This window comes from Anomaloglossus baeobatrachus, chromosome 4, assembly GCF_048569485.1.
Source record: "Anomaloglossus baeobatrachus isolate aAnoBae1 chromosome 4, aAnoBae1.hap1, whole genome shotgun sequence".
NCBI classification, from domain to species: domain Eukaryota; kingdom Metazoa; phylum Chordata; class Amphibia; order Anura; family Aromobatidae; genus Anomaloglossus; species Anomaloglossus baeobatrachus.
Genome location: NC_134356.1, coordinates 595,024,068 through 595,048,346, shown reverse-complemented (window position 1 = coordinate 595,048,346; position 24,279 = coordinate 595,024,068).

Below are 24,279 nucleotides of genomic sequence, written 5' to 3'. Positions count from 1 at the left end.
CTGGCCTCAGCTACCTGGACCCCGCTCGTGGGGTGAAACCCATAGTCGCCAAGTTACCTTACAACGTGCAGGAAAGGTGGACCACGGTAGGAACAAACTATAAAAAAGAGCACCAAGTGTCCTTCCCTCCATTCTCCTACTTCTGCGAGTTCATCAACGGCATTGCGGAACGTAAGGCAGACCCCAGCTTCACCTGTGGAGAACCCACCAGCTCCACTTCACCAGCTCCCAGATATGAGAGCCCTCATCAAAATGACAGGAAATGTAGGGGCCCAGTATCAGTCAAAAAGACCGATGTTCTACCACCTACACCGTCAGCAGCAGACAATGGTACTGAAGGTGGGAAGGCGGAAAATCCGAACCGCCAATGTCCTATTCACAAACTGCCACACCCCCTGAAGAAGTGCACTGGCTTCAGGAAGAAACCCCTTCAAGAACGAAAGGAACTCTTGAAAAGGTTTGGGGTATGTTTCAGGTGTTGTGCCTCTACAGAACACCTTGCCAAGGACTGTAAGGTTACAATTAAGGGCATGGAGTGTGACAGCACAGATTACGTACAAGCGCTGCACCCATCTCAGCCTGATCCTGCACCTACACCTTCTCCTACCACAAGTCATGGCGGGGAGAGTACAGGCCAAGCTACAAACCACCTGACAGTATCCTCCTCGTGCACCGCAGTCTGCGGAGAAGATCTCTGGGACAAGTCTTGTGCGAAAATATGCCTAGTAAGGGTATATCCCAAAGGTCACCCAGAACGAGCCGTGAAGGTGTACAGCATCCTGGACGACCAGAGTAACAGGTCACTTGCCAGGTCTGAACTCTTCGACTTGTTCGGCTTAAAAGGAAATGCCTACCCTTATACACTAGGTACTTGCAGCGGCATCTCAGAAGCTTGCGGAAGAAGAGCCAGTGGTCTCGTGGTAACATCTCTTGAAAATACCGTAGAGATACCTCTACCGACACTCGTCGAGTGCAACCATATACCGGCTAACCGGGAAGAGATTCCAACACCAGAGGCAGCTCTTCACCACCCTCACCTGAGAACTATTGCCAGCAAGATCCCACCTCTTGATCATAGTGCAAAAATCCTGATTCTGATTGGAAGGGACATCCTCCGGCTACACAAAGTACGCCAACACATCAACGGGCCACATGATGCGCCATTCGCTCAGCGCTACGATTTAGGCTGGGTGATCATAGGAAACGTCTGCGTAGGCAAAATGAAGAGTCCCGACGCGATCTCCTCCTACAAGACGCACATCCTCCCAAACGGTCGCGGCACTCACTTTCAACCATGTCCGCATCACTAAGGGGGGGAAAGAGAGGCTGAGTGACACCAGGTGGCGACAGCGGCCTCCCGACTGCGCGGACGCATATCATCTCTGGGATGACGACTTCGGGTCAACAGCGTTCGAGTCTACAAACGAAGACAACAAATTGGCTCCGATGAGAGAAGACAAAGAATTCATAAAGATTATGGATAAAGAGTTCTCTCAAAATGCCTCTAACAGTTGGGTAGCCCCATTACCCTTTCGGTCTCCAAGGCCAAGGTTGCCAAACAACTCCCAGCAAGCAACCGCAAGGTCCTCCTCTCTAAAACGCACTTTGGAAAGACAACCAGAGATGGAGAAATGCTTTGTCGAGATTACGCAAAATATCCTCAACAGAGATCATGCGGAACAGTGGCACCACATTCCCACCGAACAAAACCCAGCCGACAGAGGAACCAGACTCACTGCTGCATCCAAACTCGGCGACTTGTGGCTGACACCTCCAAGTATCTTATATGAGGAAACCTGCGATAACTACGCCGACAACATGTACGAGCTGGTGGAACCAGAATCCGACAAGGAAATTAGACCGGTCGTGTCCGCTCGCTACACTTCAGTGACATCAGAACAGAAGTTGAGACCTCATCGCTTCGAGCGCTTCTCAAGTCGGTCATCTGAAGTACGAATCGTAGCTTGTCTTATTCACATTGCTCACTGTTTCACCGACTACAAGTCTTCAACGTGCCACGACTGGCACATGTGTGTGATTCTTCCAGTCACCGAACTCGTGCTACCTTTACCAAAGAAGGACGTTACATGAAGTAACTTTGTCGTTGGACACTGCCACGGCGGGGAGCGTACCTTCTCTTACCCCTGCTGTACTGAGACACAACTGTCCGTGTCCAATTGAACCTTGAACTTTTCCTTTGGATTAAAACTTTACCGTTGTATTATTGGGTTGGAGGAAGAGTTGGCATGTTTGCGGCTTGCCCAATCTGAAGATGGGTTTGTTGAACTTGGATTCATTTTTTCTACTTTTACATTTTTACGCAAGGACAATGCGTCATCAACCAAGCATGGACTTGAATTCAGTGCATTACCGTTGCATTTTTTGTGTCTCTTTTCTCGTTACAGGTTTTGTGACATCGAGGGACAGGATCGACTCCTTACGTCGTAGAAGGACTTGTAAAATCATATGATTTCAGACGGGGAGTGTTGTGTCCCATGAATGGGAACAACGTGTTGTATATAATTCTTGCATTGCATATTTTTCCTCCTATCAGGAAATTCCTTATTGTTACTAGGTAGATTAGACTGTATGAAGTTTGTCCCTATGTACCTCCCTTAGTTGGCTTCTGTATAGAAAGCTCATCCCTTCTCCTTCAGTTTAGTCTAGAGGAATCATTACTGAAGAGACATGTCTGCAACCCTGTACAGATTATTCCTTTTCACCTGCCTTTACTTTGTACTTAATACAAAATTCTAGAAGAAAACTACAGTGTTTCTCCTTGTCTTCCTACAAGTCATCGTTCGTTAGAGTTAACACTATCTGTGGAAGCCGGTAGAGTGAGTAAAACGATACAGTTATCTAAGGGACTGATAATTAGAGCGGTTGGATTCATTGCTACCAGGAAGAGACAGAATACTGAGCTCTTAGAATTTTGAGCTGCCCTTACTCGATATTTTTGGAAAATTCTGTAATCGCTTGAACAATGCATTTTCTATGGCTTCAGGACTGCCAAAGCTGTCTTCTAGTCTTTCCCATGCAGCCATGAGACCAGCCGTTGGATCACTGATGTGGACAGATCTGAGTCTCTTGACCCACACTGTAGATTGTGGTCCTGAAGTAGGTCCAGCTCTTCAGCAGCAGTGAGGCCAAGGTCACTAATTACGGTCCTAGAGGCACATTTCCAACCTCTGTAGTTCTCAGGTTGATTGTCGAACCTTGTGAACCTAGTCTTCATGGCAAACCATGTTCCTTGCAAAGTCAGACATGTCAGTTTTCTCTGATTTTCTAACAGCAATTGCTGGCTGAGTGGTGCTATTCATATGGTCTGTAGCCTTGTGTCCTAGAAACATGGTATGGTGCAACGTAGGCATTTAGTCCAGTAGTTGGTTTGGTGTGCATAGTCTCTGCTACATGTGAAGCTGGAGGTATGTGGTTGTCAGGAATACAGTGATTTTTTGACATTACATGTGTCGCGGGCGGAGGAGGGGACGCTGCGCTCACCCACTGCTCGGGTCCGGCTGCTGCTGCTGCTACTGCTCGGTGGTGGCTCGAGCGGTGGGCCGGATCCCGGGGTCTCGAGCGGCGTTCCTTGCCCGTGAGTGAAAGGGGGAATTGGTGTGCGGTTTGGGGGGATATTGCCCGTGACGCCACCCACAGTTGTGGTGAGGTTGTGACACCACCGCTGCTCTGGACGGGAATCCCGGGAGCGATGACAGGGAGCAGCTTGGATGTTGGTTCTCCCCTCCGTGGGTACGGGGATTGGTTGTCCCAGGGCCCGGTGAGGGGGGTAGGGATGACAGGCGGGTTACGGGGCCTGGTGAGGTGCAGGGTCGCGGGGGCAGTGATGTGCCGCACGGCACGGTGGTACTCACTCAGCCAGTAATTCACACAGAGTCTCTGGTCAAACAAACGGCTGGATGGACGGGTCTCACAGGCGGCTGCGGTTGTTCTCCTCCCGGCAGGTTGATGGTGACTGCCTTTCACTGTACCTGTGTTGTGTTTATGGTTCCAATGGCTTCCCACCGGTAACCCGCTCCCCAGCTTGGACGAATGCTGAGGGAGCCCCTTTTGCCCGCAGGCTCTGGCCCTGGGAACTGTAGCCTTGGTGGTGACTGTGTTTCCCTCTACGGTGTGAGCTGTTGCCTTCAATCGGGTCTTGGCTGCTGGGAAACCCCGGAGGTTCCCTTCGCTAAAGGATTTGACTGGTTTTACGGCGACTCTTAGCCGGATCGGGGTCCGTAGGCCCTGCCGAATGGTGCTGGCTTCTCTTCACTCCCCGATCCGGTACCGGCGGGCCACCGCCCGTCCCCGGTCCGTACGGTTCACTCCAATCAGCCTCTCCTGCAGACGGTCACCACCATCTGCCAACCTTGCTGGGTGCCCGGGCTACACACCCGGACACGGTCAGTCTCCTCTCCTACCACTTCACTCTCTACAACTCCACTCGAAACTGATCCCTTTCCCCGCCTCCAGGACTGTGAACTCCTCGGTGGGCGGGACCAACCACCTGGCCCACCCCCTGGTGTGGACATCAGCCTCTGGAGGAAGGCAACATGGATTTGTGTTTGACTTCGGTGTGCCTAGCCGGGGTGTGGGGTGTGTTGGTGTAGTACCTGTGACGACTTGGCTTGTCCAGGGCGCCACACATGTTGGCATCAATGTGTGGAGTTTTCTGAGTTTCAGTAGACTGGTATGTCCTGGTGCATGAAGGAGGTAAGGAGTTGGCAGTGCATTGTACCGACCTTGAATGCAGGATGCTGCAGAAGGCTATGCAACCAGGTGCCTTGGAAAAATGTCTGTACTGTCAGGAACAATCATAGTGATCAACGGTTCACTATTTTGGCTTAGCACATAGTCTCTTGTGCACTTAAGGAGGTTTTCTGCATCTATTTTACTCAAGCTGATGCTGTCTCTTAAGCCCTTATTTGACGAGGCAAAAATTGCCTGTAAAATTGCAATACCGTTCTAAAGACAGCGATATTGCCAGTGTGTAATAGTTGTTAACGATTGTAATATCTTTTGATTGTTGCGAAACCAGATTTTTCAACTTGCTTAAAAATTATCACTTGTCGGCATATAATTTCACCATGTAATAAGTCGCTAAAAGCTGCAAGTCATGCTTTTGTGAATGACTAGCGACTTTCAATCATCGACATCAGAGATCTTTCAAGCGAACATTTGCTTTTTAATAATGAGCTTGTATGCAGGATAGCGATGCGATAAAAATTTGAATGCTGCTTCTGCATCCATTTCTGCCTTCTTGTGTGAGGCTTCTTCTGTTGCTGAACTTGTGCCGCCCTGGCCTAGCCAAGTCATCACAGATAACATACAAACACCCCCCCACCCCCATTAGACAGGGACACCAGCCAAACAAAAATCCTTGTTGCCTCCCTCCAGTGTCTGATGTCCACACCAGGTGGGGCGGAGCCAAGCGGTTGGCCCCACCCACCGAGGAGATCATGAGCCTGGAGGCAGAAAAAGTGACAGTTCAGTGTTGGAGTTTGAGGAGTGAGGAGTAAGCACTTGGGTGTCTGGGTTTGTGGCCCAGGCACTGACAGCAAGGTTGGCAGATGGTGGTGGCCGTCTGCAGGAGTGGTGGAGCAACGCGGAACTGTAGGACCAGGGTCGGGCGACGGCCCGCCGGTACCGACCGGGGAGCGAAGTGAAGCCAGCACACACAGGCAGGGCCATCGGACCCCGACCAGGCTTGGAGCCGCCGACAATAGTCAGATCCGAATGTGACTGGAACCCCAGGGGTTTCACAACAGCAAAAGTCCCCATTGAAGGCAACAGCCCACACTGTGAGGGTATACAGCTACCGCCTAAGGCTAGAGACCCAAGGGCCAGCGCCTGCGGGCAAACGGGCTCCTCCGGTACCCATACACCGGGGAGCGGACTACCGTTGGGAATCCATAGTAGTCAGAAGGAGAACATCAAGGTGCAGGGAAAGACAGCCGCCATCACCTGTCCGGGGAGAGACACTGCAGCCGGCTGCGGGACCCGTCCATCCAGCCGTTTGGTTTACCGAGGACTTTGTACCTTTCTTGCTGAGTGAGTACACCTGTGCCATCCGGCACCGCGCCGCGCTGTCCCTGCAACCCTGCACCTCACCAACCCTGCCTCCCCGTCACATCATCGGGCCCTGGGGCCACCAACCCCTACCCACGAAGGGGGAAAACAACATCCCAGCTGCTCCCTACCATCGCTCCCGGGATCCCCATCACCAGCAGCGGTGGTGCCCATCTTCACCACGACCCATGGGTGGCGTCACGGACTAAATTCCCCAAACCAACCACCCCTTTCACTCACGGGCGAGGAGCGCTGCTCGAGTTCCCGGATCCGGCCCACCGCTCGAGCCACCGAGCAGCAACAGCAGCCGCAGCAGCGCCGGACCCGAGCGTTAGCGAGAGCGCAGCAGCGACGGCATCCTCCCCGCCCGCGACAAACTCACTTCCATCTCAGTTTTCCTTTGTGTAAAGGCAACTTGTATCTTAATAGCCTCGGCTTCTGCACATATCATATCTATCATATGAGCTGCTCACTGAGAGTTCAATATTTTGAAGAGTATGATTTAGGTAAATGCTTTGAGAGTCTGGTGGATCTAGAGATGCAAGATGATGTCTCTTGTATTTGTGCGATTCTTGCCTCTGTCATAGACTTAATATCTTGTACTGTGTGTTCTCTCGCAGAATTAAGTTGCTGGAAACTATGCAGTTTGTTAAAACTGACCTTTTCCAAAATTACTGTTTTTTTACACGACTCTGTATAGGAGTGATAAACTGAGCACAGTTGTCCTACGGCTCCCTCTAGTGGTAGCTTATGAGAAGCAGGCTGGGAGATGGTAGTGATATGGCACTGCACTTTTTGGCTTAAAGGGAACCCGTATATAAGCTAAAGCCAGTGCTATGCTGGCACTATCAGGCTGATTCTATACATACTTGTAGTGGTCAGCTCGGATGTTTAGGTTTTAAAATCTAAGAAAGTGAAGTTTGTAAAATGAGCAGATTCTTGAGTGACAGTTGAAATGGAGCAGATCATATATTCATAGTTATCTCCTCCCTCTGTTAGAATTAGCATAAGCATTATACAAACGATTCACTTTGTCTAGCAGGACCTGTGGTAAGGTCTAGTGATGTGTCGGTCGCGAATGATCCGACACAAAGATCCGGCTCCCTGCTGTGAATGACAGGATCACTAGTGTGAGCCAATAAAATCTCAAAATGGCTCTTTTCGCCGTCAAAACTCCGCCCACCCGCGGCTAAAATTCGCCTACTCAGCAATCTAATTGGTCACTTGTAAGTGGGCGGGGTTTAGCCACGGGTGGGCGGGGGTTTTGCGGCGTTACTATAATCTTAAATATGTGTTCACCTGGGGTGAACACATATTTAATAAGGAGCCAAGAACGAGCTTAAAGATTCGGCTCTTTTTGGTGAGCGGAGCTATGGGAACCGGATCACCAAAAAGAGCCGGACTGCCCATCACTAGTAAGGTCATACCCATGTGACCAGAAAGGGCGAAGCCTCAGCCACCAAAGCTGGATACCAGGTCACATGGCTATGACCTCACCACAGGTCCTGCTAGACAAAGTGAGTCGTTTGTATAATGCTTATGCTAATTCTAACAGGGGGAGGGGATAACTATGAATATATTATCTGCTCCATTTCAACTGTCACTCAAGAAGCTGCTCATTTTACAAACTTCACTTTCTTAGATTTCAAAACCTAAACATCGGAAATGACCATTACAGGTATGTATAGACTCAGCCTGATAGTGCCAGTATAGCACTGGCTTTAGCTTATATACGAAAATCCTGGTGATTGGTTCCCTTTACGTCTGATACATTACAGACTTACAGACTCCAAATTCTCCATAACTTTCCATGTGGGCTTGGTAAAGTATTTAGCCCTTTCACTGAACTGTGGATTGAGATCTAAATCTTATTTCTTCAATTGTAGGTCTGGTCTTGCAAGGACCATGCAGGGTTCCTGAGACACGATATATCACTGGTGGAATGGATCTGTATAGTGATATGGGCTGCTGGATTCTTAGCAGGGTCTGTGCTGACGGAGACTGGGCTAGCCTCAAAAATTCAAATAGAAGTGAACTCCCGCGCTGTCGTAAGAAGATGGTCAGCAGTAATGGTTAAACGTGATTTTATTACGTTTTTCAGAGATCACATCTCTTTCCTCAGATAAATCACACATGTAAGTCGGGACTGAGGCTGGCCTGTCGTGCTTCACACACGCAGATACCTTTGTATACTGGAAGCAGATGCATACTGTTGCTGAATATTTGTGTAAGCTGTAATCTGGGTTTACAGTTTATCTGGCAAATGTCTTTTACTATTCTGACTACACGACTAAGATATAATTTTAGAGCTTGTGAATACCACTTCTGTGGCTGTCCGTATTTACTACTACTTAATCCACATAGTGTTGTCATCAGATAGCTTGATCTCGACTGCAGAGGAAGTGGTTTATTTTCAGCTGAATTCTGGTATAATGCACAGCACAGTAGGTAAAAAGACATAGATATGCTGTTGGTAAGATGGCTGACAAGCATAAAATGAAGAAGGAGGGAAGGGTTACTGACATCTGAGCAGCTACAGGGAGAGAGAGGGACAACCTTCTGAAACAGGCAAATCTATTGCATAGCAACTCAATGAAAACAATACAATATACAGTAATACTGTAAGATTCCCAAATCATAGGACATGACATTTACACAAATTTATCCCTCACATGTCTGATGTGTTCCTTGGTTTCCATGATGCTGATTGATCCCTAGTGTTCACTAATAAACCTCTAAGGCCTTCACAGAATAGCTGTAGCTGTTGTGAGGTAGCACGGTCGGCTGCGCAGCAGAAGACACGGGATCCAGGCATTAAGGTTCACAGCACACGGTTTTAATGTCCAAACAAAAGTCCATAACACAATACATGTGCCTCTCCAGCAGAAAACTCAGGGAGTTCTGTTCACTCCCTCACACCCGGCACACCTGCCCTCGTTCCTGTTTCCTTTTAACCCTTCCTTAAGCCTGTAGGGAAACAGCATTAACCCTATAGTGGATTTACTTTCTATCATGGAGTGAGCACAACCTGGGCGAGACATACCGGCCGTCATAGATAACCCCGGTCACAGTCTCACATACCCCCCCCCTCAGTTCAAGCGTGCGGGGTTGAACTCCAGCCATCAAACACGGGCCGCGGGACAAGGCATCGGCGTTGCCCTGCAACCTACCGGCCCGGTGTTCAACCGTAAACCGGAAGTTCTGCAGAGAAAGGAACCACCGGGTAACCCGGGCATTCCGTTCCTTGGCGGACCTCATCCAGACCAGTGGAGAGTGATCCGTCACCAAGCGAAACTGCCGTCCCAGCAGGTAATAGCGTAGGGACTCCAAGGCCCACTTGATCGCCAGGCACTCCTTCTCCACTACGCTATAATTCCGCTCGGGAGGGGTGAGCTTCCTACTCAAGAAGGTGACGGGGTGTTCCTCCCCCTGAACCACCTGAGACAGCACTGCCCCCAGGCCGACCTCCGAGGCGTCAGTCTGTACAATGAACTCCTTCCGGAAATCAGGGTTGACCAGAACGGGCTGTCCGCACAGGACCTCCTTCAGGGCCCGGAAGGAGTCCTCGGCCTGCGGAGTCCACCGCACCATGACGGACTTCTTGCCTTTGAGAAGGTCCGTCAAGGGGGCTGATAGTCCCGCAAAATCCTTTACAAACCTCCTGTAGTACCCCACGATACCCAGGAAGGCCCTAACCTGCTTCGTGGTCAGGGGTCTAGGCCACTTCTGGATCGCCTCAACCTTGTTAATTTGGGGCTTAATCACTCCTTGGCCTATCACGTAGCCCAAGTAGCGGGCTTCCGTGAGTCCCAATGCACATTTCTTGGGATTGGCTGTCAATCCGGCTGTTCGAAGCGCGTCCACCACCGCTTGTACCTGTTCCAAGTGGGTCTGCCAATCGGAGCTGTAAATAATGATGTCATCCAGGTACGCTGATGCATACGCCTGGTGGGGTTCCAGCACTAAGTCCATCAACCTCTGGAACGTGGCCGGAGCGCCATGTAACCCAAAAGGCAAGACAACATAGTGGAAGAGACCCTCCGGCGTAACAAAAGCGGTTTTCTCCTTGGCGGACTCCGTTAGTGGCACCTGCCAGTACCCTTTGGTCAGGTCGAGCGTGGTAAAATATCGCGCCTGTCCCAGCCTATCAATCAGCTCATCCACCCGGGGCATGGGGTAGAGATCGAACTTGGATATTTCGTTCAATCTCCTAAAGTCATTGCAGAACCTTAAGGAGCCATCGGGTTTTGGTATTAGGACAATCGGACTAGCCCATTCACTCCGGGATTTTTCGATGACCCCCAGGCGTAACATTGTCTTTACTTCCTCCGATATGGCTTGTCGTCGAGCCTCCGGTACCCGGTATGACTTCAGGCGTACCTTCAGGTGGGGCTCGGTGACAATATCATGTCGTATCAGACTGGTCCTACCGGGCAGCTCGGAGAAGACATCGGGGTTCTGCTGAACCAACCGTCTGGCCTCTCGCCTCTGTTGCTTGGTGAGGGCTTCTCCAATCCTTACTTCCGGTTCGTCCTCTCCGGAGGTCGCTGGAGCCGGATGTGAACGACCCGAAGAGGAGGGAGGTGGGGAAAAAACAGCCATCAGGCTTTCCCGTTCCTGCCAAGGTTTTAATAGGTTGACATGGTATATTTGTTCAGGTTTCCGCCTACCGGGCTGCAATACTTTATAGTTAACCACCCCTACTCTTTCCTTTATCTCGTAGGGGCCTTGCCACTGAGCCAGGAATTTGCTCTCCGCCGTGGGGATCAATACCAACACCCGATCCCCGGGTTTAAAGGTCCGCACGGTGGCTTGTCTATTGTAGCGGCCGCTTTGCGCGGCCTGAGCCTCCTGTAAGTGCTCCTTCACAATTGGCATGACCGCGCTTATGCGGTTCTGCATACCCAAAATGTGTTCAATCACACTTTTATGGGGGGTGGGCTCTTGTTCCCATGTTTCCTTTGCCAGGTCCAACAATCCCCGGGGATGTCGCCCGTATAACAATTCAAAAGGCGAAAACCCCGTGGATGCCTGTGGCACCTCTCGTATGGCAAACATCAAATAGGGAAGCATCATATCCCAGTCTTTCCCGTCTTTTGAAATCACCCTTCTTAGCATGGTTTTCAGGGTTTTATTGAAACGCTCGACTAAACCGTCCGTTTGCGGATGATACACAGACGTACGCAACTGCTTGATCTGGAGTAGCCGGCATAGCTCTTTGGTCACTTTAGACATGAATGGGGTCCCCTGATCCGTAAGGATCTCCTTGGGCAATCCCACCCGGCAGAACACAGCAAACAACTCCCGAGCTATAAGCTTTGCTGCAGTATGTCTGAGAGGTATCGCCTCGGGATACCGGGTGGCATAGTCAACGATCACTAGGATGTGTTGGTGCCCTCGAGCGGACTTTACGAGGGGCCCCACCAGATCCATCCCTATCCGTTCAAAAGGGACTTCTATAATGGGTAACGGTACCAACGGACTGCGAAAATGGGTCAGGGGTGCAGTAAGCTGACACTCCGGGCAGGTTTCGCAGAACCGTTTTACCTCCCCAAAGACCCCGGGCCAATAGAACCTTTGCAATATTCGCTCCTGCGTTTTCTTGACCCCTAGGTGGCCACTCATCAGGTGTTTATGAGCCAAGTCGAGGACCCGCCGGCGATGCGGCTGGGGCACCACCAACTGTTCTACCCCTACGCCCCGTATTTCATCTACCCGGTAGAGTAAATCCTGCTTAAGAGCGAAATGGGGGTACCTTACCTGGGCACTGGGCAGCTGTGCCACCCCGTCAACTACTGTCACCCGACTCCGGGCATGTATTAACGTAGGGTCCTGGAGTTGGGCTGTCCCAAACGTATCCGGGCACGCCTCCAACTCCGGGATGGGCTCGACCGTCTCAGCCTCTCCTGCCAATACCTCTAGGGGCGACCTATCGGGTTCACACTCTGTCCCTATCATGGTGACCCCTACGGCAGGTGTCCCGGATTCAGGATTGTAGGGCTCAGGTCCCGGACCGACCAATATCTGAGGGGACTTAGGGGGTCCCCTCCATAAAGTCCAAAAATAGGGCAGATCCCTTCCTAGGATCACGTCATAAGGAAGAGTGTTAAGAAGTCCCACCTCATGTTGCACCTGACCGCAAGGTGCTGTGATGGTGACAATCCCCGTGGGATAGTCGCGGCGGTCCCCATGTACGCAAACCACCCCCACGGTGCGTCCTGTGGCCTTTACTTTAGCTCTCAAGGTGGATCGCACAAGGGTCACTAAGCTTCCGGAATCCAACAATCCTGTAACCGGACATCCATTCACCTGTATTTGGCACAAGTGGGGCTCTGTCTCTGGGGAGACCAGGTCAGCGGTACACACCACCTGAGCATACATTGAACCCCGCCGGGTAACCCCACAATCCATGGGCTCCGTGGTGAGTGGACACTGGGCTTCCATATGTCCCACCCGCTGGCACCGCCAACATCTAATGGGGACGGAAACCCCCTTGACGGGTTGTCGTTTAGGGTACAGAACCTTCCGGACCTCAGGAATGGCGGCCGCGGCCTCAGACGGGACGGTAGGGGACTCCTGTACCGTTGTCAGCGGTGGGTCCTTGGCCCTAGGCTTGGAGGGGCCGGACCGACGGGCGGTACGCAAAGTCTCAGTGTCCCGTATCAAGTCCTGCGTAGCCACATGCCGCTCTACCAGGGACACTAATTGGTCCAGGGTACTCGGGTCACCCTGTCCGACCCACCGTTGAACGGTGACGGGTAAAGTGCGCACAAAACGATCCACTACTACCCTTTCCACCATTTGCGCCGGGCTCAGAGTGTCAGGCTGCAACCACTTTTTTACAAGATGCAACAAGTCATAGGCCTGGGAGCGTACGGGTTTGGCTTCCTCATAGAACCACTGATTTACCCGCTGAGCCCGTACATAGGTATTCACCCCCAACCGAGCCAGTATTTCGGCTTTCAGGGTCACATAGTCAATGGCGTCCTCGGCACAGAGGTCCAGGTATGCTTTTTGGGGTTCCCCCGTCAGATAGGGCGACAATACCTCAGCCCACTGCGGGGTCGGCAGCTTTTCCCGCTCGGCCACCCGCTCAAACACCGCCAGGAACGCTTCCACATCATCACCCGGGGTCATCTTTTGAAACGCTTGTCTCACCGCTTTCCGGACGCTGCCGTCGTCACCCGGTCCCGGGGTTGTTGCTGCCGGTCCGGCACGGATCGACTTGGCGAGGAGAACCATCTGTTCTTGGTGCCTTTTTTCCTGCAATTGCAAGGCTTGCTGCTGACGTGCATTGGCCTGCTCCATCTGTTCTTGGTGCCTTTTGTCCTGCACTTGCAAGGATTGCTGCTGACGTGCATTGGCCTGCTCCATCTGTTCTTGGTGCATTTTGACCTGCACTTGCAAGGATTGCTGCTGACGTGCATTGGCCTGATCCAACTGTTCTTGGAGTTTTTTTTCCTGCACTTGCAAGGATTGGAGCAGGTGTGCATTGGTCTGTTGCTGCTGTACATTAGCCTGAGCCAAATGCTTTAGTATGTCCTCCATGCCGTCGCCGGGTTTGGGCTGTAGTATAGCCGCTCGAATCCAGGACATGCGCAGCTGGGTCACCAGGGATGGATGCTACACCTCACCGGCTGTCATGCCCGCCGATTCTCCACCATATGTGAGGTAGCACGGTCGGCTGCGCAGCAGAAGACACGGGATCCAGGCATTAAGGTTCACAGCACACGGTTTTAATGTCCAAACAAAAGTCCATAACACAATACATGTGCCTCTCCAGCAGAAAACTCAGGGAGTTCTGTTCACTCCCTCACACCCGGCACACCTGCCCTCGTTCCTGTTTCCTTTTAACCCTTCCTTAAGCCTGTAGGGAAACAGCATTAACCCTATAGTGGATTTACTTTCTATCATGGAGTGAGCACAACCTGGGCGAGACATACCGGCCGTCATAGATAACCCCGGTCACAGTCTCACACTGTACTGAGAATACATTTCACACAAATGGACTCCAGTTACTAATTCGGTGACTTCTGGAGACAATTGATCACTCAGGATTTTATTTAGGGGTGTCAGACAAGAGGGGGCTGAATACAAATGCACATCAGATTTATATTTTGAAAATAGAAAACCATGAATCACTTCCTTTACACTTCATTTACTACTTTGTGTTGCTCTATCACATTATATTACAATAAAATACATTTAGGTTTGTTGGTGTAACATGAAAAAATGTGGCAATATGGGGTACTCAGTTCCGGGCAGTGTACATTTTGGGAATGTCACAGTGGTGGCCGTTACCCGGTTCCATGCCCTGGGCCCTTTTTGTAATAGGGATATTTACAGGGGATGGTTGAATAAAGTTTATTTGTGACGCCACTTGCGGTGTTGCAGCTAAATATAGGGAACCGCCGCTGCAGAATGTCTCAACTGGGGCTGGTGGTATTAGCAGCTAGTATAGTAGTCCCTCCGCAAGTAGGGTATTGCTCCAGTGGGTGTATGGTGCAGTAGGTGTCGGAAGAAGGTAGTCCAGACAGGTATTCAGTTCAACTGGTTTACTCACTTGGGATATTAACTGGTTACCTGAGGCTGGCTGGTTTCGCCTCCAGGTCTCCTTTGTCCCTGTGCCAGTTTGGTTCTCTGGTACCTTCCTCCCCTGCACCTGTCTCTGGTAAGTGGGACCCCATGGCATAGAACACTGGGGGTCCCCATTCTGTGATTTGTCCACTTCTCTCTGCCTGACGGTAGTGTGAACCCGGTGGGGTTGGTATCTCTGGTCCTGTCCCCAGTTCTCCCTTTGCTACTGAGTCTTCGGATTCTTTAGAGTCAGCAAGGTCCTTGATGGTCCCCTTGCTGTGCAGGTGTTAACAGGTCAGCTTGAAGCTCTTTTCTGTCCTAGGTTCCTGCACCCCGTCGGTGCGTAGTTCCGGGAGTACTCCACCTTACTCCATCAGTAACCACCTCTCCTGGGTACCAAGTCACCGTTAACCCGAGTCAGGGAGTCACTTCACTTCCACCTTTACACCTCTACAGTCACTACTGTTCCAACTTAGACTGACTACTGACTTCCTGTGTTCTCTCTGTCCACAGTCTGCCCCTCCCACCTGGTCCACTAGTGGACTGGAATGGCTCCACCTCTAGGAGGCCATACATGGTCCCACCCTAGCTAGGTACCATTGTATGGGGGATTGTTGAGGAAAACTGGAATTACCTGGGTTTTTGGTGTTACCGGTGTGTGAGTCTAAAATGTGATTGTGTCAGCAGTGCAGTAGGACCCTGTGAGTTCAGCCTGCCTGCACTGATCAGCAGGGTTTTGGGTCAGAGACCCTGTAGATGCAAGAGTTACCTCAGAGAAAGTGTGCTGGGCCCGGGCTGCCTGAGAGAGACAGTTGTGTGACTGCGGGCTAATAAGAGTCTGAAAAGAGAAAGAGATCAGAGAGATTGTTGGAGACTTTTTTTTTTCCATTATCTTTTCCTCATAAAAGAACCAGGAGCTGTGCTGAAGAAATTGGACCATGTTGTGTGAGAGAAAAGAGCTCCAATTTCCTGAGGGGAGGGCTGTTCTCTGGACCGAGGAAGCCTGTGTTCTATCTGAGGATTACTACAGAGCTGTGGGCCTGAGATCGTGTTCTGTGTGGAGTAATTGGCTAATATCGACTTAAGGGGGCTTTACACGCTGCGACATCGCTAATGCAGAGTCGTTGGGGTCACGGAATTTGTGACGCACATCCGGCCGCATTAGCGATGTTGCTGCGTGTGACACCGATGAGCGTTTTTGCATCGTTGCAAAAACGTGCAAAATCGGTCATCGGTGACATGGGGGTCCATTCTCGATTATCGTTACTGCAGCAGTAACGATGTAGTTCGTCGCTCCTGCGGCAGCACACATCGCGGACTGCCCGTCCATCACCGGTTTCATTTTCACAAACTGAAAAATAGAAAAATGGTAACACATTACAATTAAAATAACATCTTCCCACATCGGGAGGTACTCTTACTTAAATGTTACGGTTACGGCTTCCGCTCTCTCCCACCCAAGCAACCTGGCCCTGATGCTGCCCCTAAGCAAACAGGCAGCACCCCTTGACCCCAGTCCTGCACAAGTCGCCCGAGCGGGTTCTGTCCTTTTCAGGGGACCCACGTCCATGGGGAACCCCTGAAACCCCCAGAGGATCGCCACCGGTTCCGGTGGTGGCTGGGCCCCAGCCGGCTCCACTGCGGGCCCTTCCTCCAATCTGCCTCTCCGGCGGCGGTAACGGTATAGCCATAAAACATCATTTTTATTTACATGCCACAAGTTTGTGGTTGCCCTGCTAGTTCTCGGGCCTGTTCATAAGGAGTCCCTTATGCAACACTTGGAAGCAGTCCCCACGGGGACAACGGTGCCGGCAACGACCGGTTCTAATCAAGCTGACAATCAGGTGAATCTTCGGTAATCATTTACTTATCATTCTTTCAAACGGTACTTTTAACACACACACAATTTTTCCCCTTTAAAGAACAGTTTCCCTGTACCTAAGCGGGGGTCTACCTAGGTTGGAACGGGTGGACCTCCGGGGCCCGGTGTCAGTGGTGGCAGGCAGTGGGGCAGAGGGAACAATCAGTTCCTCTTCCCTGCTATCGTGTGGGGCAGGCGGAGGCATAGGGGAGCTGGGTACAGGTTCATCCCTGGGCACTGGCTCCTGGTTGACCACTTCCATTACGTCCTCATCCACGGGTTGTGGGAACAGTATCACTGGAAGAATCACCGCGCCATTCTGTGTAGGCCAGTCTGCTGGAAAGTCACCCATCACGGTGTGGATTACCTCTTTTGCCTTCTCCACCGGTCTAGGAACCGGAGCTTCAGCTGCTGCCCTCAATGCCGGTGGGCACCTCTTTAGATGGTCCCGGGAAACCGTGGCCAAAGTGCCCCCTTGGTCACGACTGATCTGGTAGGCCTTCCCATCTTCCCATCCTGTGGGCTGTATGACATGTGGGGTCTGCTCCCATTGATCATCCAGATTGTGGGTCCTCCTCTTTCGTTTCAGCACTACATCTCCGGGCTGGAAAGGGCCAGACGCCTTCTGGTTAAAGCGCTGCTCCTGTTGTTCCCGACTCTGACTCAAGCTCTTCTCAACATACTCCTGAATTTGTCGATACTGTACCCTCCGCCGAGTGTCCCATTCAGCTGTCGAAGGGAGTCCTTCTGGGGCTTCCAATCCCATGTCCAGATCCACCGGTAGCCGGCCGGGGCGTGCCCTCATCAGGTATGCTGGGGTGCATTTCGTTGAGCTGGAAGGGATATTGTTGTACATATCGACCAAGTCAGGTAGCTTCTCCGGCCACAGGTTCCGCTCTTCTAGCGGCAATGTCTTGAGGAGGCCCAAGACCAGGTGGTTCATCTTTTCACACATGCCGTTGGTTTGGGCATGGTAAGGCGTGGTCCAGATTTTCTTGCAGCCGTACAACTGACAAAATTCATGGAATACCTCCGCTTCAAAGGCCGGGCCTTGGTCAGTAAGCACCTTCTCCGGGTATCCATGTGGTCGGCAGAAATAGGCTTGGAACGCTCTAGCGGTGGTACGGCCAGTAAGGTCTTTGACTGGGACAACCACCATGAACCTTGAATAGTGGTCTACAATGGTTAGAGCGTAGGTGTACCCACTTCGGCTGGGGGCAAGCTTTACATGGTCCAGGGCAACCAGCTCCAACGGTTGATGTGTAACGATCGGGTGTAGGGGCGCCTTCTGGCTGGCCTCATCCTTCCTTCTCAGTGTGCAAGGGCCACACTCTCGGCACCAGGCCTCTACAGATTCCTGCATTCCACTCCAATAGAACCGCTCTCTCAACAGCATCTCTAGTTTCTTCCATCCGAAGTGTCCAGCACCATCATGGTATGCTTGCAGGACGGTGGGCACGTTAGCTTGGGGAATCACCAACTGGCGGATCTTCTCATGGGTCTTCGGGCTAATCAGCTCACGGTACAACTTCCCCTGGTGCAGATACAGCCGGGTCCGTTCCCGCCACAGGCGTTGGGCTTCATCTGGGGCAGCAGGGTCTATCCCAGCAGCACCCTGTTCCACCAAGATCTTGACTAAGCGGACAGCGGGTGCCTGGTCCTGAGCTTCTTGCCACTCCTGGCTGGGCAGCGGGTCCAGGTTTACCCGTTGTTGATAGACATGCACCTTCTCAGTCGGTGGCTGATGAAATGCGGGCAGCTCAATCTCTTCGAGGTCGTCATCCTCAGGCCCTTCTTCCGACAAGTGGGGCATCCAAGAGAGTGCATCGGCATTAACGTTGACACGGCTGGCCCTGTACTTGATGGTGAAATCGTAGTTGGCTAGCCTAGCCACCCACCGCTGTTCCAACACGCCCAGCTTGGCGGTGTCCAGGTGGGTCAGCGGGTTATTATCCGTGAAAGCGGTGAACTTAGCCGCTGCCAGGTAATGGCGGAACCGCTCGGTGATAGCCCACACGAGTGCCAGGAGTTCAGCTTGAAAGAGCTGTAGTTCTCGGGGTTCCTCTCAGTCGGTCGAAGCCTTCGGCTAGCATAAGCAATCACTTTCTCTTTTCCATCTTGGACCTGGGATAGGACTGCACCTAAGCCTACATTGCTGACATTGGTGTAAAGGATGAAGGGGTGGTTGTAGTCAGGGTATGCTAGGATTTCTTCTCCGGTCAGGGCCGCTCTCAGCTGACAGAAGGACTCCTCATGCCTTTCTTCCCACACCAATGGGGCTCCTAGGGGTCTACCACCTTTGGTCTGTCCCATGAGGAGGTCTTGCATGGGGGCAGCCATCTTCGTGTACCCCCTGATGAAGCGACGGTAATACCCCACCAGGCCCAGGAACTGCCTCACCTCCTTTACCGTGGTCGGCCTCGGCCAGTCCTGAATGGCGGTGATTTTATCAGGGTCAGGGGCGACACCCTCTGCACCGACCACATGCCCTAGGTACTGCACTTTGGGTTTCAGCAGATGACATTTTGAGGGCTTCAACTTCATCCCATATTTGGCAAGGGACGCGAACACCTCGGCTAGGTGCTCCAGGTGGGCTTCATGTGTCTGGGAGTAAACAATCACATCATCCAGGTACAGCAGGACGGTCTCAAAGTTTAGATGCCCCAGACAGCATTCCATCAGCCGTTGGAAGGTTCCAGGGGCATTGCACAGCCCGAACGGCATGCTATTAAACTCACAGAGTCCCATAGGGGTAGCAAATGCAGTCTTCTCTCGGTCTTCTGGTGCCACAGCCACCTGCCAGTACCCACTGGTGAGGTCAAGGGTGGAAAAGTAATTAGCGGTTCTCAGCGCAGCCAGAGATTCCTCAATGCGGGGCAGAGGGTAAGCGTCCTTATGTGTTATCTGGTTAATTTTTCGGTAATCCACACACATCCGCATGGTGCCATCCTTCTTCTTAACCAGTACCAACGGGGCGGCCCAGGGACTACAGCTGTCCCTAATAACCCCTGCCTCCTTCATGTTCCTCAACATGTCCTTGGCACATTGGTAGTGTACAGGGGGAATAGGCCTGTACCTCTCTTTGATAGGGGGATGCTCACCGGTGGGGATATGGTGTTGGACCCCTTTAATCTGCCCAAAGTCTAGGGGATGTTTGTTGAAAACCCGCTCATACTCCCGTACCACCCGGTATACCCCTTCTTTGTGATGTGTAGGGGTATCATCAGTGCCTACGTGTAGTTGTCAACACCACTCGTCTAACTCCCCTTGGGATGGGTGAGTGCTGGCAGTAGGTGGTGAGGTTCGGGGAATGGCCTCGTGGATGGTGTGGGGATCCAAGGTGAACAACTTGGCAAGGGTAGCGTACCGGGGAAGCCTGACTTCTTCCTCCCCGCAGTTCAGCACCCTCACGGGCACTCTCCCCTTCTTTACATCTACCACCCCTCGGGCGGCCATTACTGTGGGCCAGTGCTCAGAGGGCATGGGCTCTATCATGGCAGGGTAGTCACGCCCCTGGGGCCCTACTGCTGCCCTACACCAAATCATCATCTCGCTCCTGGGAGGCACAATCAAAGGGGCAACATCCATCACTCTCACCCCACCAATCTCTCCTCCTGTCGAGTTCACATGTTGGTGGTACATCAAGGCTCGGATCTCACGCTGCACAGCTCTCTGTCGGCTCCCCGCCGCCGTGGCGGCCAGCTGCTGCAGTAGGGTCAGCACGTCACTCATACAGTGCTCCATCACGTTGGTCCCTAGCACTACCTTCGGGTTATGATCACTGGGTTCATTCATTATCACAATCATACCATGGTGTTGCAGTTCAGCTCGCCCCACAGTCATGGCCACTTGCTTGTATCCCACTTGGGTCAATGGGAGTCCATCAGCAGCAATCAGTGTTATACTGGCATCTGGGGGAGCCAGCTCGTCTTTTCCCCAATACCGTTGATACAGTGTGTATGGTATGGTGGTTACCTGTGATCCAGTGTCCAGGAGAGCCATCACTGGTATGCCATCCACAGCCACGGGGATGTTGGGCCGGGCCCCAATGTACCGGTCCCGCCAGTCTGGGGGGCCATGGGGTTCTACTCCTGAGGATTGGCCCGTGGCCCCAGGGGTTGCTCGTTTAACGGACACCGTCGGGAGTAGTGGCCGGGTTTGCTGCACCTGTAACAGATTGGGGGTCCGTTCCGTGAGTCATTGGCCTTTCTCCGCTGCATCCAGGGGACGTCCTCAGGGCTGTCGGTGAGCTGCATCTTCACCGGGGCCTGGGATCTGGTCGGAGGCTGGAGTGCGGCAAGGATCTTAGCGAGGTCCCCATCCATGCGGCGAACTTGAGCAGCGAGCTCTTCCATCGCTCCGCTTGGGGCTGCAGGCACTGGAGGTGCTGATGTTGTAGGGGCCACCACGACGGGAGCAGTCTCGACCGGCCACGGAGCTGGCTCAGGAGCTTCAAACGCGGGGGGTTGCAGAGCTTTGATGGCTCGTTCCTTTAATACGGCAAAGTCCACATCAGGGTGTTCTAGGGCCCACAGCCAAAGCTGTTTGCGGTCCTCTGAGGACCTCATCCCCTGCACAAACTGCTCACTTAACATTTTGCTACTGTCCACACTGTTGATGGTGTCCACCCGCTTCAGTGTGCGGAGTGCGGTTTGCAGGCGCAGGGCATAGTCCCGAATGCTATCTGCGGGCCGTTGCCGGCATTGATAGAACTGCATCCACAACTCGGCCTCGGTACGGGTCTCAAATGCAGTCTGCAGCTTTTCAAATATGGTGGCTACAGAGGACCGGTCCCCCTCGACCCAGGTCTTCGCCTCTTGCTCAGCCGCGCCTGTTAGCTGCCCCAGCACTAGCGCTGCACGTTGCTTATCAGTCAGGGGGTACAGTTCTAGTAGCGGACTAAGTTTTTTTCGGAAAACCTGCAAGGCATCAGGTTTCCCATCGTACTGCGGTAGCCAGGCAGCTCCGGGCACATAGGGCAAAGAGAACGGCATAACCTGAGTGAGAGCTGGGGCCGCGGCGCCCCCCGCCAGCGCGGCCGGGACCTGGGCAGGCCCATTCCCATCTACAGGTGCTCCCGCAGCTGCGTCCGCCGCTCTTCCAGCAGCTCCGTCGGGCGCAGACATCTTGTTTCCGTCCCCCTTAGTCTCTTTCCGGCTCCTCCTCTACGGGGGCGGGGTTTTGGCCTTCGCGCCTCCACTACTCAAGGAGACGCTCGAGCGGGAATTCTTCGTGCCCAAGATGGCGGCTTCACAAATTTTCCGTCCGGACACCTCCGGCGGTCACACAAGGCGCACTTCCACCAGTTGGTAGAACGGTAGGATCCTGTTCGTGACGCCAAGTTGTTGCGGGCGGAGGAGGGGACGCTGCGCTCTCCCACTGCTCGGGTCCGGCTGCTGCTGCCGCTGCTCGGTGGTGGCTCGAGCGGTGGGCCGGATCCCGGGGACTCGAGCGGCGCTCCTCGCCCGTGAGTGAAGAGGGGATTTTGATTGTGGGGATTTGGTTATTGTCCGTGACGCCACCAACAGTTGTGGTGATATTGGTGACACCACCGCTGCTCTAGACAGGGATCCCGGGAGCGGTGACAAGGAGCAGCTTTGTTGTTAGTTCTCCCCTCCGTGGGTAGGGGGTTGGTTGTCCCGGGGCCCGGTGATGGGGGTAGGGATGGATGACAGACATGTTACAGGGCCTGGTGAGGTGCAGGATCGCGGGGTCAGCGCTGTGCCGCACGGCACAGTGGTACTCACTCAGCCAATGATGAGGACACAGTTCTCGGTAAAACACACGGCTGGATGGACGGATCCCACAGACTGCTGCGGTGTTGTTTCTCCCGGCAGGTTGATGGTGACTGCCTTTCCCTGCACCTATGTACGGTAGATGGTTCCAATGGGTTCCCACCGGTAACCCGCTCTCCAGCTTGGATATGGGCTGGAGGAGCCCCTTCTTCCCGCAGGCTCTGGCCCTGGGAAACGGTTGCCTTGGCGGTGGTGGTGTCTCCCTCTCTTGGTTGGACTGTTGCCTTCTGTCGGGACTTGGCTGCTGGGAAACCCAGGAGGTTCCCTTCTCTAACGAATTCGGCAAATTCACGGCGACTCCTAGCCTTGCCGGGGTCCGTAAGCCCCTGCCAGATGGTGCTGGCTTCTCTTTGCGTACCGGTCCGGTACCGCCGGGCCACCGCCCGTCCACGGTCGTTACGGTAAGCTCTGATAGGTCACTCCTGCAGACGGTCACCACCGTCTGCCAACCTTGCTGCTCCGTCCGGGCCACACACCCGGACCAACTTTAGTCTGCTCAGCTGCCACTTTCCTTCCTTCCACTTTCACTTCCCTGGCTGAACTCCTTACTTTTCCCGTCTCCAGGACTGTGAACTCCTCGATGGGCGGGGCCAACCGCCTGGCCCACCCCCTGGTGTGAACATCAGCCCCTGGAGGAAGGCAACAAGGGTTTTGTGTCTGACTTCGGTGTGCCTGACCGGGAGTGTGGGGTGTGTGGGTGTTGTGCTCTGTGGCCCCTGGCTTGTCCAGGGCGCCACACTTTGAGGGGTTCTTAAGTCAGTCATTATTTATTCTGAATCATACTCTAATTCTCAACCCAGTAAAGAAACCCTTGTTTATTTCTGCCTCTGTCTCAATTTGTGACCCACTGGATTCTCTTCGGACCTACAGTCATTACAACCAGCACTGGGGTTCTTGGTCCCTAAGGGGGTAGGCCCTGCATCCTGGTGGGGATGCAGAACCTTGTAGCACCCTGATGTTTCAGGGGCGCTACAATACCATACTACCAAATACTCCAACAGATGTGGGATATTGATTGCCAATAAGATTTGTTATTTTGCCACCCAAAAAAAAGTAATTTTCCTAACAAATGCATTGAACAATGAATATACCCGTATCAAAGACTTAGGAGCAATGCTAAAGTTTACACTACAAAATTCTATTTAAGGCTAAGTTCACACTTCCGTTGTTTTGCATCAGTCACTTGCGTTGCTTGACGCATGTGACTGATGCGTTGTACAACGGATGACAACGGTGACAAAAAAAATAATTTCTTTGTCGGACTCCGTTGTGTGCGGGGGGCGGAGTTCGGGGGGCGGAGTTCGAGGGGCGGAGCTGAGAACGTCAGTGCCGCGGTCTGCATGGCTGGGGACAGGTGAGTGAGTGAGTGAGTGAATGAGTGTGTGTGTATGTGTGTCTACATGCATGTGTACATGCGGAGTGCGGGAGGGGGCAGAGCGCGAGGGGGCGGAGCCGAGCGGGGCCGTGGAGCTGAGGACGTCAGTGCCGCGGGGACTGCAGGGCTGGGGACAAGTGAGTGTGTATGAGTGTGTGTGAGTGTGTGTGAGTGTGTGTGTACACTTGCGGAGTGCGGGAGGGGGCGGAGCCGAGGGGGGAAGTGTCGGCCTCCTTGCACACTGTATCCAGGGTAAATATCGGGTAACTAAAAGCAAAGCACTTTTTGCTTGGTTACCTGATATTTGTCTTGGTTACCAGCATACACCGCTTAGCACGGGCTCCCTGCACCCGTAACCACTGTAAATATCGGGTAACTAACCAAAGCGCATTGCTTGGTTACCCGATGTTTATCCTGGTTACGGGGGCGGGGAGCCAGAGAGCGCATGCGCAGCGAAATCCTACTGATCGCGCTGCTCAAAAAACGTTACAGGCTGCGTTGCTCTCGCCCGGCGGTCAGTTAAAAAATGACTGACCACGACGCAGCGGATGCAACGCAGCATCATCAGTCGCAATCCGTCACTAATAGAAGCCTATGGGGAA